Genomic DNA, 14,818 nt, shown 5'->3' on the forward strand with positions numbered 1-14,818 from the left:
TGGGCAACAATAGTAAGTTCCTATATGATATATTCTAGGGCATTTCCTATTATAAAAGGCACATGACAGACTAATGGGAAATTAACAAGCCCTCTGTGCAGGTAAACCCACAGAAGTCTCTAGTTCATAAAATCTTTTTTGTCTTGTGTGTAACAGCACCTAGACAAACTTGTCTTGGCTTAGAAACTGAACTGGGTTGTGCCTGCTTGGTGCTTGGATGTTGGTTAGGCAGTGGTGAAAGCAGTGGTGAACCCTTTTGGTACTGCTAGAGGAGCGTTTCTCAACCTTGGAAACTTTCAGATGGGTGGACTTCATGGCTGGCTGGGGAATTCTGGGAGTTGAAGTCCACCCATCTGAAAGTTTCCAAGGTTGAGAAACATTGTGCTAGAGGGATGTGTTTGTGATGCCACAAGGCATGAAGCTCTACTTGAAGGACACTTTACCTTTTACCTGCTCACTTAGCTGCCTTGTAACACAGTGACTACTTTAAAGAAAGAGAAAGGAATGCTATAGCATATGCTATATGCTATTCTTACTACTAGCAGCTGACTACTAGCCTTAGAATTGTCTGAAAATGTAAATCCGATCAAGAAAATGTAATAGATAAAATTATTCCATTCAGCAGAGATCCATTTTCCTTAGTGATGGGCCATTTTTTTCTATTTCAAAAATCCCCATTTTGTTTTCTAGTCTTTAGGAAGGACGATGTGTTTTTCGCATCATAGTTCTTGTCTGTAAGAAATTGTACTCGCACTAGGATAAAACAAGAATTCCCAAAAATATGCTGTGAGGGAACTGCTAGTGTGCCTTAACAAATGAACTAAATATAAAAGGCTCCGACAACTGCAAAACCTTCATCTCTGCTTCAGTGATTCACAAAGCTGGCCTTAATTGTTTCGAATCAGCTTCAACTGGAAGTAGATAATCTGTTTTGGCTTCAGGTATGATTGGATCTCTCAAGCAACCTGAACCAAAGATGCAAGAGAATTAGTTTTCCTTAGAGGCAGCTGCCTGTTAACGCTGTCACTGACCTGCAATGACTTCCTTTGAAACAGGAAATATAGCAAATCTATAGCAGTTTATAGCATGGGTTTACTATATCCAGACTTCAAAAATCTGAACAAGCACTAGATGGGGGCAAAGAGTTGATTATATCTGTATCTATACATACAAATACACACAAGCACACACACTGAATTTTAAGTACCATACAATTGCATTTTCTTTAAAAATATGACAATTGGAGGAAGTTACTAACAAGTTTATTTGTAGACTATAAAACTGTAACAAACTATATGCATAAAAGGAAAGCCAAAAGGAGATGAATAAAAAAAAAAGAAAAAAGTTAAAAAGAGCCCCCCCGAAAAGAAATTAACCAGGATGAAAGAAAAATCTGGTAATAAAAGTGCAAAACTGTTCAGATTTCAAAAAGTTGCTACTATTCTATGGTTTTCAAATATTAATTTATGTGTCTATGTGTATATACACACACAAAGGGGTACAATTCAGTTTTTAAACTGGAAATGGAATCCAAATGATACAGAATATTTTCCAGTCTTGTCTCTCCAACAAAACAAAACAATTCAAAGGCGGAGAGTTGACAAATTTAATTAAACCAACTTTTAGAGTCTGGTACACAAATTTCATTCTAAGAATACGTAATTACCTTCACCTTCCAGGCATGCTGTTTCTTACATTCTCCATAAATGAGAAGTTCCAGAATTTTGAAATATAATTTAACAATACATTAACATCTTTAACCCTTAGTTTCTTTCCATGAATCTGATTCACCATAGTAATAATATCTAACTAATAAGAGAGTCCCAGTGGAAATGTTCATAGCAGGTGCACTAACGTTCCTTCAAGTTTATTATACCTCCAGTATAGAAAAGTTATAGCGATCTTTTTCTGAACAATCTTTGAGAGATCTATAAATCTGAAAAAGAATTTTTACTGAACTAGCTGAGTTTTTAATTCATGTGAAACATACTTTATACTTCTTAAAACTGGAAGCTATTGATTTTACACTAGAGGATATCCCAAATCTCTATTCCAAATTTTTATGTATTATCCACATTCATTTCTGTTTAAAAAAGTACTTTTGGCAATAATAGAGTGTGGTTTATACTCTATGGAAGTCTTCTCCAATACACTCAGTGCCCTCTGGGATTTTGGAGGCTGGCACATCAGGCCAAGCAATGAAAACACCAAGGATTTTAACTGTATTTATTGCCATTTGGCCATTTTAAGCAAGTTGTATTCTTCTTCTAATATTTCAAAAGTGGTAAAAGTATCATTACTTATTAATTGATTAAGAATGATAATCCCATTTCAGCCTATAATAAAAAAATTACCAGCCATTTTTAATTAGAACTATTCCAAGTCATCAATTTCTCATGAGAACTAAAATCAATTTTTAAATTGGTTCCAAATAAAGGCCAAACATGTCTGATTGCTTTTGGTGCAGGAAGAATAACCAAATGCCAACTATAGTTAAAATCAAGAACTTGCCAGGACCTTGGGGGTGCCAAATCATAACTCTCAAGTTGAGCCCACACAGCAGTAAAAGATCAGTGTCATATACATAGATTGTTAAAGTTGGCAAATATGCCAAAGGCATTTTTAAATCAGGATAATTAAAACCATCACTATCACATGTAGTGTTAAAAGAAAAATCCTTGGTATTTGTTCCTCCCATAGAAATTTAACCATTTCTGAACCTCTTTAGTGTCATCAAGTATTTATCCAGATTTCTACTGATATGGGACCCCTATGCATACTGATAATATAGGATATCACCCTAATTAATATTTATGCAATTTATTTAGTTTTGGCCTAGTATATTTTATGCACCCAGTCTGTTGTGATTTATTTGTAAACCATGGTTAAACAAATAATGGGTTAAGGTAATTTATGAAGCTAGATTAGAGTCAAAATAGCTGTTAATCACATGATGGACCCTTATGGATCTGAGTTTTTTTCATGTACTAAATTGAGCTGAAATAAAAGGTTTAAATTTAAAAAAATTAAAATTTTAAAATTTTAAAAGTTAAAAATTCTCAATTTAAATAGCAGGATCCTGATCCACGTTGCCCTGCCTCCTTTGCCACTTTTCTTTAACAAAATACAAGGAACAGCCCTGAAATTATGCGCAGCAGTTCTAGCTTAGCACTAAAATTAAGTTGCCAGAATAACATTAAAAAAAAAAAATCAATCCATTAAAAAATAGTGTATTTCAGCTATCAGGAATCCAGTAGAGTGCCAGAAAGTTTCTTGTAAAGAGCTTAAATATACACTGGGAAGGCCTTCTTATATTAAGTGAACAATATATTAGGAAAATAGAACATGTAGTGTGTTTAGATATGAGCATATACCAATCTAAATACTAAAAATTACTAATATTATGTTTAAATACAGATATTAAAAAGAAGCTGTATAAGTAAACATATTAATTGTGATCAATAAATTTAAAATAATCAAGTTGAATACATACTGAGCAATTTGGCAAAGACACCCAGTGTGGTGTAGTGGTTAAGGCTCCAGGCTAGAAACCAGGACACTGTGAGTTCTAGTCCCACCTTAGGCACAAAGCCAGCTGGGTGACCTTGGGCCAGTCACCCTCTCTCTGTTCTAGGAAGCAGGCAAGGGCAAACCACTTCTGAAAATGTTGCTAATTGCAGGGAATTGTCCAAGTAGACAGGAATCAAGGCTGATTCGAAGGCATACATAATAATAATTTTAAAAATTGGTAAAATACTTTACATTTTCTTTGTTGTAGTCTACATTAGTGAATTCCTGTTGATTTATAAAAAAATATTCTTGAAGAGAGCATCCACTCACCATGCCCTCATCCAGGGCTGGATGAATAGGGAAGATGTTATACAGATATTCCTCAGTAAACAACCGTAATTGGGACCAGGAACTTTGTTGCTAAGTGACACAGTCATAAAACAAAATATCACGTGACCCTGGTGAGTTACAACGGCAGTTCCAGCAGTTCCAGTTGTGGTTGTTAAATGAATTGTGTGGTCGTTAAGCGCGACGTCATGTGACCGTGACTTGAGACTTCCTGCTGGCTTCCCCATTGACATTGCTTGTCGGAAGCTGGCAGTGAAGGTTGCAAATGGTGATCAAGTGACCGCAGCCATAGTAATGCCAGTTGCCAAGCACCTAAATCACGATCACATGACTGCAGGGACAGTGCGATGGCTGCAACTTCAAGGACTGACCATAAGTCTCCTCATTCAGCGCTGTTGTAACTTTGAACAGTCGCTTAATGAGTGGTCACTAATCGAGAACTACTTGTATTTGTTTCTTCAGCTCAGTCCAACAGACTGAAGCTAATACATATGGTATAGTATAACTATGTAGCACCTCTGTTCTACAAGCTATAGTAGCTCCCAGTAGATTTCTGGGTGCAATTTAATATGCTGGTTATTACCTATAAAGTCTTACATGGCAAAGGATCAGATTATTTGCGGATCTGCCTGTCTATCTCTGCTCATCACTCCAGAATTGGTGAGTTGGCGTGCTCCAGATCCTATTAGACGGTATCATCTTGTGGGATCTAGGAGTCAGACCTTCTCTGTCACTCTGACTGCCCTGTGGAAGCACAGAGAACCAGATGGCTGTGACCCTGTTGGTCTTTCATAAAGTATTAAAGACTTCGATGTTCCCACAGGTATTTGGGCTGGGAGGTTAAGCAAGCCCGTTGTCTGACTGTTTTATTTTAATGGTTTGAAGGAGAATTTTTTTTTTACTCCAGGCATACATGACCGCATGGTTTTGAATATTGATTTTGTGACTGTGCTACTATTTTTTTTATTTACTTTAATTTCTGTATACCACCTAGAGTCACCTTGGTGAGATGGGTGGCTATATAAATTGTTTCAATAAATAAATAAAATAATAAGTTAAAAAATCCGGCTGCTCAGCTCTTTCAGTAAGAGTATACTGGATTTAGCTTCTCTTTCCTGCAAAATAGCTGACAAGTGAGATTTCAAGGATTTTAAAGGAGCTATGCTCTAGTATACAGTTCTTTCACATGTCCTCCATCAGTCCAGAAACTGCTCCTCTGTTCCTAGCAGAGATTTACCTTCAAGGAGGAAGGGGAACTTGTGCCCAGGAGAGTCTTAGACAACTGGCTTCTCATGACATCTAGGAAAGATCCCTTGGCGTCATACATGCATAAAGGCACTCGAAAGGCAGGCTCTTCTCACTGTGACTCTACTGGAGAACCACAAAACATTAGAAGAGAATTAATGAACAAAAAAGTCTAACCTAAAAAAAGGTGTTCCCTATAAGCGATTTTGGAATTATGAAGTGGGTAAAAGTGTTTCTGGAGTGAAGCCATTCATACTCCATTTGCCTGAATAGAATGTTCCTTGGTACAGTATCTGTGACTTGTGGAATAAGACTTTCTTATTGTATCTAGTTCAGGATGAGAACAAATCAGATTGGCTTTCCCTTTATAGTAAAAATCGATATGAAAACGAAATGGTATTAAAGCAACAGCCAGTTTGGGCAGCAAACAAATGAATGAGCTTTGGAAGTAGGAGGGAAATTAATGTTCCATTTTCACACCAAGTACAGTCCTACCATAGAGCCAATTAATTCAGAGACGTACAGAAGAAAGTAATAGCTTGGAATACTTTAGCTTGTGCTGAAATATATCTGTGTTTCAGAGATGTGTGATATTGAGACATCTATATAATCAAGACAGCATGAAGTACTACTTTCCAAAAAGGTTAAATTTTCCTATATCTAATTTAATATGAGTTCACTTATTTAAAAGACTGAGTATCTGTTTTTTCTTAAACACTCCAATAAACTGTTCAATTTCTTGTGCATTTGTCACTTTCCAGACAAAGTGATATAAAAGATAATTTGCCAAAGCAAAACCAATAAATTTTACTAAATAGCCATGTTCTCTATTTAAGAACTTTATAAAGGGAAAGCACTATGTGCTTAACTTTGTTTTTCTGCTAAATGAGGAACTGTGTACCAGCTATGTACTCAATCTTTGAGACAGTCTTGTTCTTCAGTGTAGTGAACATAATATGAAAATGACACAGCACGCTGGTAGTTTGGGGGAAGTTTTCCATATGTTATTATCATTGCACTGACTATGGAACGTTCAAGTCAATAAGCAAACAAAGGTCTCACAACATTCATGTTTTAATTCAGGGTGTTTTTTAAAAAATGGAAACTCATAGTCTTCCTTCTGTTTTTAAAAGGCCTAGTTTTAATCATCACTAAATTCCTCACATGAAGTCATTGCTGTATGAAGCAAAATATGTTCAGGAATTTTTATACATAACATTTTCTTTTCTGGATTGAATAATTTAGGTGTCTCTGAACCAAATGGTATGGACATAACATCATGTCCCCATGCCCATACGTGATGGGGAACATGCTTGTACCTTCCCACACACAAATATACACCATTTGTGAAGGTTTTTTCCAAAATATTTTTCTTTTAAAACGGCAGAGTAATCTTAAACTAGAGAAAAAAGGAGGTAACCTTAGCAGAAAATGCAAGAACCATTATCTAGGCAAAGGGGGCTCAAACATTCTTTAAGTCCTGGGAAACATGATAACATTCAGAAGTGCCTCATGCAAACTCCTCCCTGATTAATTGGGGTATAAAAAGGAGGGGAGAAATAGCACAATCAGACTTGAAAGATTCTATTACAGCTAATCTCAATAAAGTGTAGTTCTAGTCATCCTGTGGAGTTGATTTTCTGTTCTAGTCTACCTAATGAGGCTGTCACTAGCTGAGAGTATGGTGACAGAAGAAGACAGGTTGTTGTTGTTGATGTTTTCTAATCTTTCTTGAGGAGGGGAGATCCTTTTAGATTCAGGGTCACCTTCCTTTCATCAATAATTCCAACATATTTGTATCAGAGTCCAGCATATTTATACCAGAATCATACACACAAAAGTCTAGAGCCCAAGGCTAATCCTGTGCTCAGCTGTGGATGTCCAACAGGTCTGGAGGAAGGAATAGACCTCTTTGTTTGGGATAATTGCCATTTTCCATCTAAACACATACTGTTCTAAACACACATTGTTAAGTTGGCTTCACAGTGTCTTGAAACAAACTAGAATGGAGTTACATAGAAGGACATACTGTACTTCTGAAGGCAACCGTTGTCTTGACTGTTAGTGGTTAGAATCCATAGAGCATAGAATGAATTGAATTTAGTACTTCAGGGTTGTCCCCAATTATATACAGTACTTCTCATTTTTCTTGCATCAGTAAGTAACTGCTATTCACTAATTTCATATTATGGAAAATTAAAGTGCTGTATATTTAACATACCTAAGTGCTGGTTTTACGTTTACCCCATTCATCTCAGAGAAACTCTCGTGACACGTGTGTTCAGCAAAGCAGTTTACTCAAGCGTAACATAAGTAAGTACAGACAAAGCCAGGGTTGGCTTGGCATAGCTTACATGGTATTTTATAGCTTCCCCGTTCCCACACTTTACCCATTGCTTAGTTACAGATTACCTGCAGTAATCCCCCCTCGCCCAAATGGCAGATTCAGTCCAGTGCTTTTGTCTTTCTGATTGCAGTCTATGGGTTGTGCTGTTGTTGCCTTTGTTGAGTTTGCCTGTTTGCATGCAAAGCCGGGAGTTCCTTGATTGCTTTGCTTCCAAGCCTCTGCTCTTTCCTTTGTTTGCAGCGCCCAAGGGGAAGCCATGCTGATGCAAAGTATCCGCTTGCAGTTTTGAGTTAAGCACTGCCACCTGTCTGTAATCAGCTCGCGGTTTCACTTCCCCTTTTTCTCTGCTCATGCCTAGGCGGTGAAATTGACTTAGGCTAAGCTGAGCGGTGCCTTCGCTGTGCCGGGCCATGCCAGCTGAATCTGACATTATGTCCATAACCTCAAGGGCTAGTTTTGCATGTTAATATAAAAAAAAGATACCAATGAATATATATATAAAATAATCCCCTCTCACCCCTAGGGGTGGTATGTGTCTTCCTCAATATTGGGTCCTCTACCAGAGGCCTGGGAGTTTGAGGGTTCTGCACAGTATCTTAGCTGTTCCTAACAGTGCACTCTTCTGGACAGAGAGCTCTGATATTGTTCCTGGGATCTGTTGGAGCCACTCTCCCAGCTTAGGAGTCACAGCCCTGAGTGCTTTTACCACCACTGGGACCACTTTGGCCTTTACTTTCCACATCCTCTAGTTCTTCCTTCAGGCCCTGATACTTCTCTAGCTTCTCATACTCCTTCTTCCTGATGCTGCTGTCACTTGGCAGCACTATATCTATCACCACTGCTGTCTTCTGGTCCTTGTCTACTACCATGATGTCTGGTTGATTGGCCAGTACTTGCCTGTCCATCTGAATGTAGAAGTCCCACAGGATCTTAGCCCTGTTATTCTTCATGACCTTCTGTGGAATCTCCCATCTGGACTTGAGAGGGTCTAGCCCATATGCTGTGCAGATGTTCCTGTACACAATCCCAGCTACTTGGTTGTGCCGTTCAGTGTATGGTGTTCCTGCCTGCATCTTATACCCTGCCACTGCGTGTTGGACTGTCTCTGAGGCCTCTCTGCACAACCTGCACCTTGGGTCCTGTCTAGTGTGGTAGACCCCTGCTTCTATGGATCTGGTGCTTAGTGCCTGTTCTTGTGCTGCTATGATCAGTGCCTCAGTGCTGTCTTTTAGTCCAGCCCTTTCCAGCCACTGGTAGGATTTCCCAGTGTCAGCCACCTCAGCTGTCTATCGATGGTACATCCCGTACAGGGGCTTGTTTTGCCATGGCACTTCCTCTGCTTGAACTTGCTCCCATGTCTGCTACTGCCTCAGGCATTCTCTCAGCAGCTCATCTTTGGTTGCCATCTTAGTGATGTACTCCTGGATTTTCTGGGTTTTGTCCAGGACAGTAGCTTTGACACTCACCAGATCCCACCCGCCCTCTTTCCGGCTGGTGTACAGTCTCTGGGTGTTAGACTTGGGGTGGAAACCTCCATATGTTGTGAGAAGCTTCTGGGTCTTCACATCGGCAGCCTCCATGTCCTCCTTTGGCCAGCTCACTATACCGGCAGAGTACTTAATGACTGGCAGGGCATATGTGTTGATGGCGTGGATTTTGTTCTTCCCATTGACCTGGCTTTTCAGGATATGTCTTATCCTTTGGTGATACTTGGATGTTGCTGTCTTCCTTGCCTCCTCCTCATGGCTGGATAGCATGGTGGTTAGAGCACCACCCTGTTAGAGTACCACACGGGAGACTGGGGTTCAAATCCTGGTTGGTACCTACCTTACCAGTAGAGGTCCTTGGGCAAAGACCCCTTAATGCATCACCTGCCTACTTCAAATATGAGAGTGACACAAACTAAGAGAGTCATGCTGGCTTGGACGTCACCCAGATTAACAAGGTCTGCGTCAGATGTTGGGGAACTAGGACAATCTGACAATAAGTGGGCTACCGGAGCAAACCATACATGGATGAAACGAGAACCTGGAATTGATGAAATGCTACTACAACAGTAGACCTAATGAAAGGGGATATATGAAACATATGAGGGAACACCTGAAGCTGGAACGTCATTGCCACCCCCTCCATTGCAGAGCACAGCAGCTGATATGAGGCATAAGATCACAGATAAGCTAGCTACTGTCAGTCCTCGGGACCGGTTACCAAGGCTCAGTGGAGAAATACCATCAGATAGTATGCTAGAAGATGCCAACAGAGCCCTCATGACAATCCCTACTACCACCATAACTCAAACCAATGAACTGGTATATGCTACAGCCACTGTAATCCTGGAGATGCTTGGCTACATGATCAAGAAGAACAGCAGTACATCCCCCCCACCCTGGAAAATGAGGTTGGGGGTAAGATCAAGGCAACTCGGAGAGAAGCTAGTCAGCTGGTGGAACTACAGAAGGGCGTGGAGATTAAGGATAAGACTCAGCTACTGAAATAATACATGGGCCTGACTCCATCTGAAGCCCTTAGAGACTGCTAAACAAAGGCTCACAGCACTGGCTGCCAGGCTAAGGAGATACACTAGAGAAGCAGAGGCCAAGAAGATAAATGCCCTGTTCTCCAAACAACCATCCAAGATGTACTCCCAATTGCAGTGCAACAACACAATAACAGCAGAGCCACTAACAGCAGAAATTGAACAGTACTGGAAGAATATATGGGAGAAAGAGAAGGCACATAACGCCAGTGCAAAGTCGCTGCAGGACCTGAAAGCAGACTACAGCAATCTCCCAGAACAGGAACCAGTTGCCATCACAGTAGCTGACATCCAACAGTGGGTTAAGAATGTGAAGATCTGCACAGCACCTGGCCCAGACATGATCCACACCTACTGGTTAAAGAAACTAACAGTAGCACATGAACACCTAGCAGCACAGATGAACCAGCTGCTAGCAGCAGGCTCCCACCCAGACTGGCTAACACAAGGAAGGACAGTGCTGATCATGAAAGACCCCCACAAGGGAACAGCACTGTCCAACTACCGGCCAATAACCAGCCTCCTCACAACATGGAAAGTCCTATCAGGCATCCTAGCTGCCAAGCGACAGAACCATATAGGCCAGTTACATGAGCACAGCTCAGAAGGGTATTGGGAACAACACCAGAGGCTCAAGACACCAGTTGCTCATAGATAGAGCAGTCACACAAGACTCAAGGTCTAGGCAGAGCAATCTGAGCACAGCCTGGATTGACTACAGGAAAGCCTACGACTCAATGCCTCACACATGGATCTGTGAATGCCTGGTGCTATACAAAGTCAACAGGAGACTAAGGACCTTGTTCAAAAACTCAATGGGACTGTGGAAGACAACACTGGAAGTCAACTCAAGACAGCTTGCACAAGTGGCCATCAATATGGCATATACTGTACCAAGGTGATGCACTGTCCCCAATGCTGTTCTGCGCAGGCTTGAAGCCCCTCAGCCAAATAATCACAAGGACTGGATAAGGGTACAAGTTCAAGAGTGGAACTTGTATACATATACAGTAGATATTCCAAGAGTGGAATATATACACACACATACTCATTGGGAAAAAATTGTCCCATGTGACAATCTCTCTCTCTCTCTCTCTCTCTCTCTCTCTCTCTCTCACACACACACACGCACGCACACACACACACACACACAGAGGATGATTCCTTCACAAGAAATCTGTAACAAAAATGTTAACTATTTTTTTCTTACCTTTTTTGTTAGCTTTGATACAAAAACCTCCCAAATCAATTCCTTGTTTAGTGTTCCTTCCCAGCCCCCTGCGTGCCACAAGAGTTCCTTTTAGTCTGTGCTCATTATCTTAATTTAAAATGGATATGAGTGGTTTGAGTGTTTTGTTTGGCAAATTTGATTTTTTTTCCTTGAGCAAACATCAACATGCATGTTGAGTTAAATGAGCAGCATTTCAGCACATGCTGTGTGTAGATATGTGCCTAAATGTATTATTTATCTTGCCCCAATCTAGAATTGTGGGTCTGCCAAATTAGCCACAGCATAGGAGGCAGCTGCTGAGAGATGGTGGGGAAAACACTGCATCTCTCTTTGTAACTGGAGCATTTATATCGCCTTAGGACTCTCAAAGTGCAACATACTTTGGAGTGCAGATTTCTCATTCATCAGCTTCAGGCTGAGGGTGCTTCTAGATAGGTAGTTCTTAGTGCTACTAACCAGAAAGCATCTTTTGAGCTTTGTCAAATTGGAGTTGGGGGTGGCGTGGGGTAGTGAAAGAAGAGGGAAGGATAACAAATTGCCTGAGTTTGTATAATTTTGTTGTGAACAAAGCACAGCAGAACAGCATTTTCTGGAACCTCTCCCCCATGCAAATTATAGGCAGAGTATCAGATAATAAAACCGTTTCTCACTTTCTGGGTAGGAGATGTGTATTTGGAGATGTGTATTTGAATACTCCTGCATTGAGGAATAAACACATTCACATAAAAATCTAGTTCTTTTCCCATATCTTTGGGGCAGTATGAGTGGAGTCCCAATTGAATGACTTACACTATTTTTTAGTTCTGGTTGCCATTTTATTGTTTTAGTTGCTTTTTAATACCATGTGTTGTTTTCCTTTATGTTTTGGATTTGTTATTGATGATTTTTGTATGCTACCAGAGTCGTGTTGCTTGACTTGGGTAGCCATATAAATGCAATCAATCAATCAATCAATCAATTAATCAATCAATATCTTGGAGAAAAGCATTTTATCTGAGATATTTGTCTAGTATCTTTCCTCTAGTTTTTAATCAGGGGATATAGGAACACTTTTCCTCATTTAAAAAAAATCTCCCAATGTTTGCATGCTTGTATTATCACTTGCCTATTATTCTGGGCAGGATTTAAAGTTTCCTGAACAGCCTTTTGCCTTATCCAAGGAATCAGAAGAATGTAATGGGAATGAATTGGTATGATTCTCTAAAGGCAATGGAATGGACTGCAGTGTATAAAATGGCAGGGTGTATATATGTGTATGTGTGTGGCTGGCTGGCTGACTGACTGGCTGGCTATCATGTTTTACTGCTTTTTCCCTCCAAATGGAAACGTAGCACCCTTAATGCTAAATTTAGGATTTGTGATATGAATAGGAAGGGAGGGAGGGAGGGAAGGAAGGAAGGAAGGATAGACAGACACACACAAATACATTCATATAAAGAATCAGGGAGGATTAAAATTGTGATTCCTCATGTCCATGCTGAAATATCCAAATCTACTGCATTTTAAGATTGCACCGTTTCAGTACTGGCAGAAGGCAGGAAAGGATTAACAAGCCCCTCTTATTCTTAGATGTGACAAAGATGTCAGTTTTGGTTACAGAATCTAAAACTTAGAACCTCAGCAGAAGGTTCTAAGGTGGAGAAAACCTTAAGGATATTTGCTCAGAAACAGGTCCTGTTTTGTTTAATGGAACTTACTCCCAAATAAGTTTGGATAGGTTTCCAGCCTAAGAGCTTCAGCAAAATGTCATGCTGCTTTGTATCATGCACCTTACTAGATGACTCACACGGAAATGTATTCAAAGCCAAATTTCAGAATGAGTAGCTAAGTGGCTTGCCAAATAAAATGGGGGGGTGGGGGAAACTTTTGTATTGCAATACCAACAGAAGCCTAGCATTGGTTGTATAGAAACCTAGCTAATTATATTCCACTCAACCCTGTTGCTGATTTTTTCCCTAAAGAAGGGAGTCTTCCCTCTTCACCCTTATGAAAAGGGGGCCCTACTCATTGGCAGGAATACCATAGGACTCAGCAGTTACCAACCTAAGCAGATAGAAGGTTTGTGTGTAGCAACATCTCAGGATGATGAAAGATATAAGCTACATCTGAAGGGCCACCTCCATCAGTACATCTAGCAGTTGTCAGTATCAATTCAAGGATCCAGGTGTATTAGATAATTTTATTTCATTGCTTTGCAGAAATAGAGTCACTGGGAGTCACGTGACATATATATTTAATAAAATGTTGTTGTTGTTGTTGTTGTTGTTAAATAACCAGGCTGTTAATTTCTCTGCAGTCATTAGAATACTGATTGAGATTTTTCAGTGTTTGGCTTTTGTGATTATTTCAGTCTGTCTAGCATTTATATTGTTAATGTTGGTTATAACTTTTCTAAAACAATAAGAAGATAGTATTTAGTTCAAGTATCAGTCAAGTGAGTGACATGTATTGAGGACAGAATGTTTTAACTAAATGGTATGAACATTTTCAGCCAGTAAGAAGATGTCCTAGAAAGCTAAAACTCTGTGGGCCCAAGGACCAGTGAAATAGCTGGGGAAAATCATCTTTGCTATATTCAGGGCAAGCAAGACAGAAGAACCCAATTTTTATTTTGGACATTAAATTTGGTGGTAAATTCCCTAGATTATCAAGGAGGTCAATTATTGTCAAGGGATCAACCTTAATCCTAACTTCATTAGTAGATTATGGGAATGCTATGGACATAATATATCTTGACTTGAAAAAGTACCCTTAACATTCTGATTAGGCAGCTGGTTAAATATGTGCTGCATGACAAGTCTACTAGGTAGATCTATGGTTGGCTTGAAACTGCACTCAAAAGAAATAGTCATCAGCAATTCCCCATCAGATGGGAGTAAGGTATTCAGTGGGATGTCACATGTTCAGTCCCATGACTTTAATATTTTCTTTAATTGAGTGGAATTATCAAATTTACAGATGATATAAAATTCCTGCTTGGTTCTTACCTTTTGCGTATTCTTTATTACACTGTTAATTTCAGTATATTGTTAATAGAGTGTTTGTTTAAATTTTAAAAAAGTAAAATGTAACATCTGAAAATGTTACTGTATTGAAGTAACTTATCTACATATCAAAGAGAATCTGTTTTTCTTCCAGTACTATCAAAATTTAATACCAGATATAAGGGAATTTTACAAAGAATATTCCAATGTGTTTCTTTTCCAACATTATATCTAGGGCCACCATCATGATCTCTGGCTAGTCTATTCAAGCTGCCATTGCTTTATGGGACTGTGGAAATGGCTGATGATTATCACCACGATTTTACATACTCCAAACATCATCATCATCATGTCTGGATAGTCCATTCTCTTACAAGCTGGCTTTCTGGGCTGCATTATCTTCTGGGATATACTTCTGGTAGCGTTAATGGGAGAACTTGGGAACAATTTCTAGAAATGCCTCAATAATTCTCAGAGATACAATTTTATAATATTAAGTATAAATTGTTATCCAAATAATAAATCATCAGAGTTAGAGGGAGGATTTGACTGTTGGGTGAGGTAAATTATTCCCCAGATACAAATAAGGTATCCCTAACGTTCCCACTTTAAAATTC

The 14,818-nt window shown here is 39.5% G+C and overlaps 1 protein-coding gene across 1 annotated transcript in view; it reads left to right on the forward strand.

Moving 5' to 3' along the window:
• ADCY2 (adenylate cyclase 2) overlaps window positions 1-14,818 on the forward strand; it is a 133,292-nt gene that overhangs the window by 44,960 nt on the left and 73,514 nt on the right. The gene's annotated exons all lie outside the window — the stretch shown is intronic.

Source organism: Python bivittatus, unplaced genomic scaffold (assembly GCF_059951505.1).
Source record: "Python bivittatus isolate LINGU-HERP-01145 unplaced genomic scaffold, Pbiv_v1 ctg000960_np1212, whole genome shotgun sequence".
Classification (NCBI taxonomy): Eukaryota; Metazoa; Chordata; class Lepidosauria; order Squamata; family Pythonidae; genus Python; species Python bivittatus.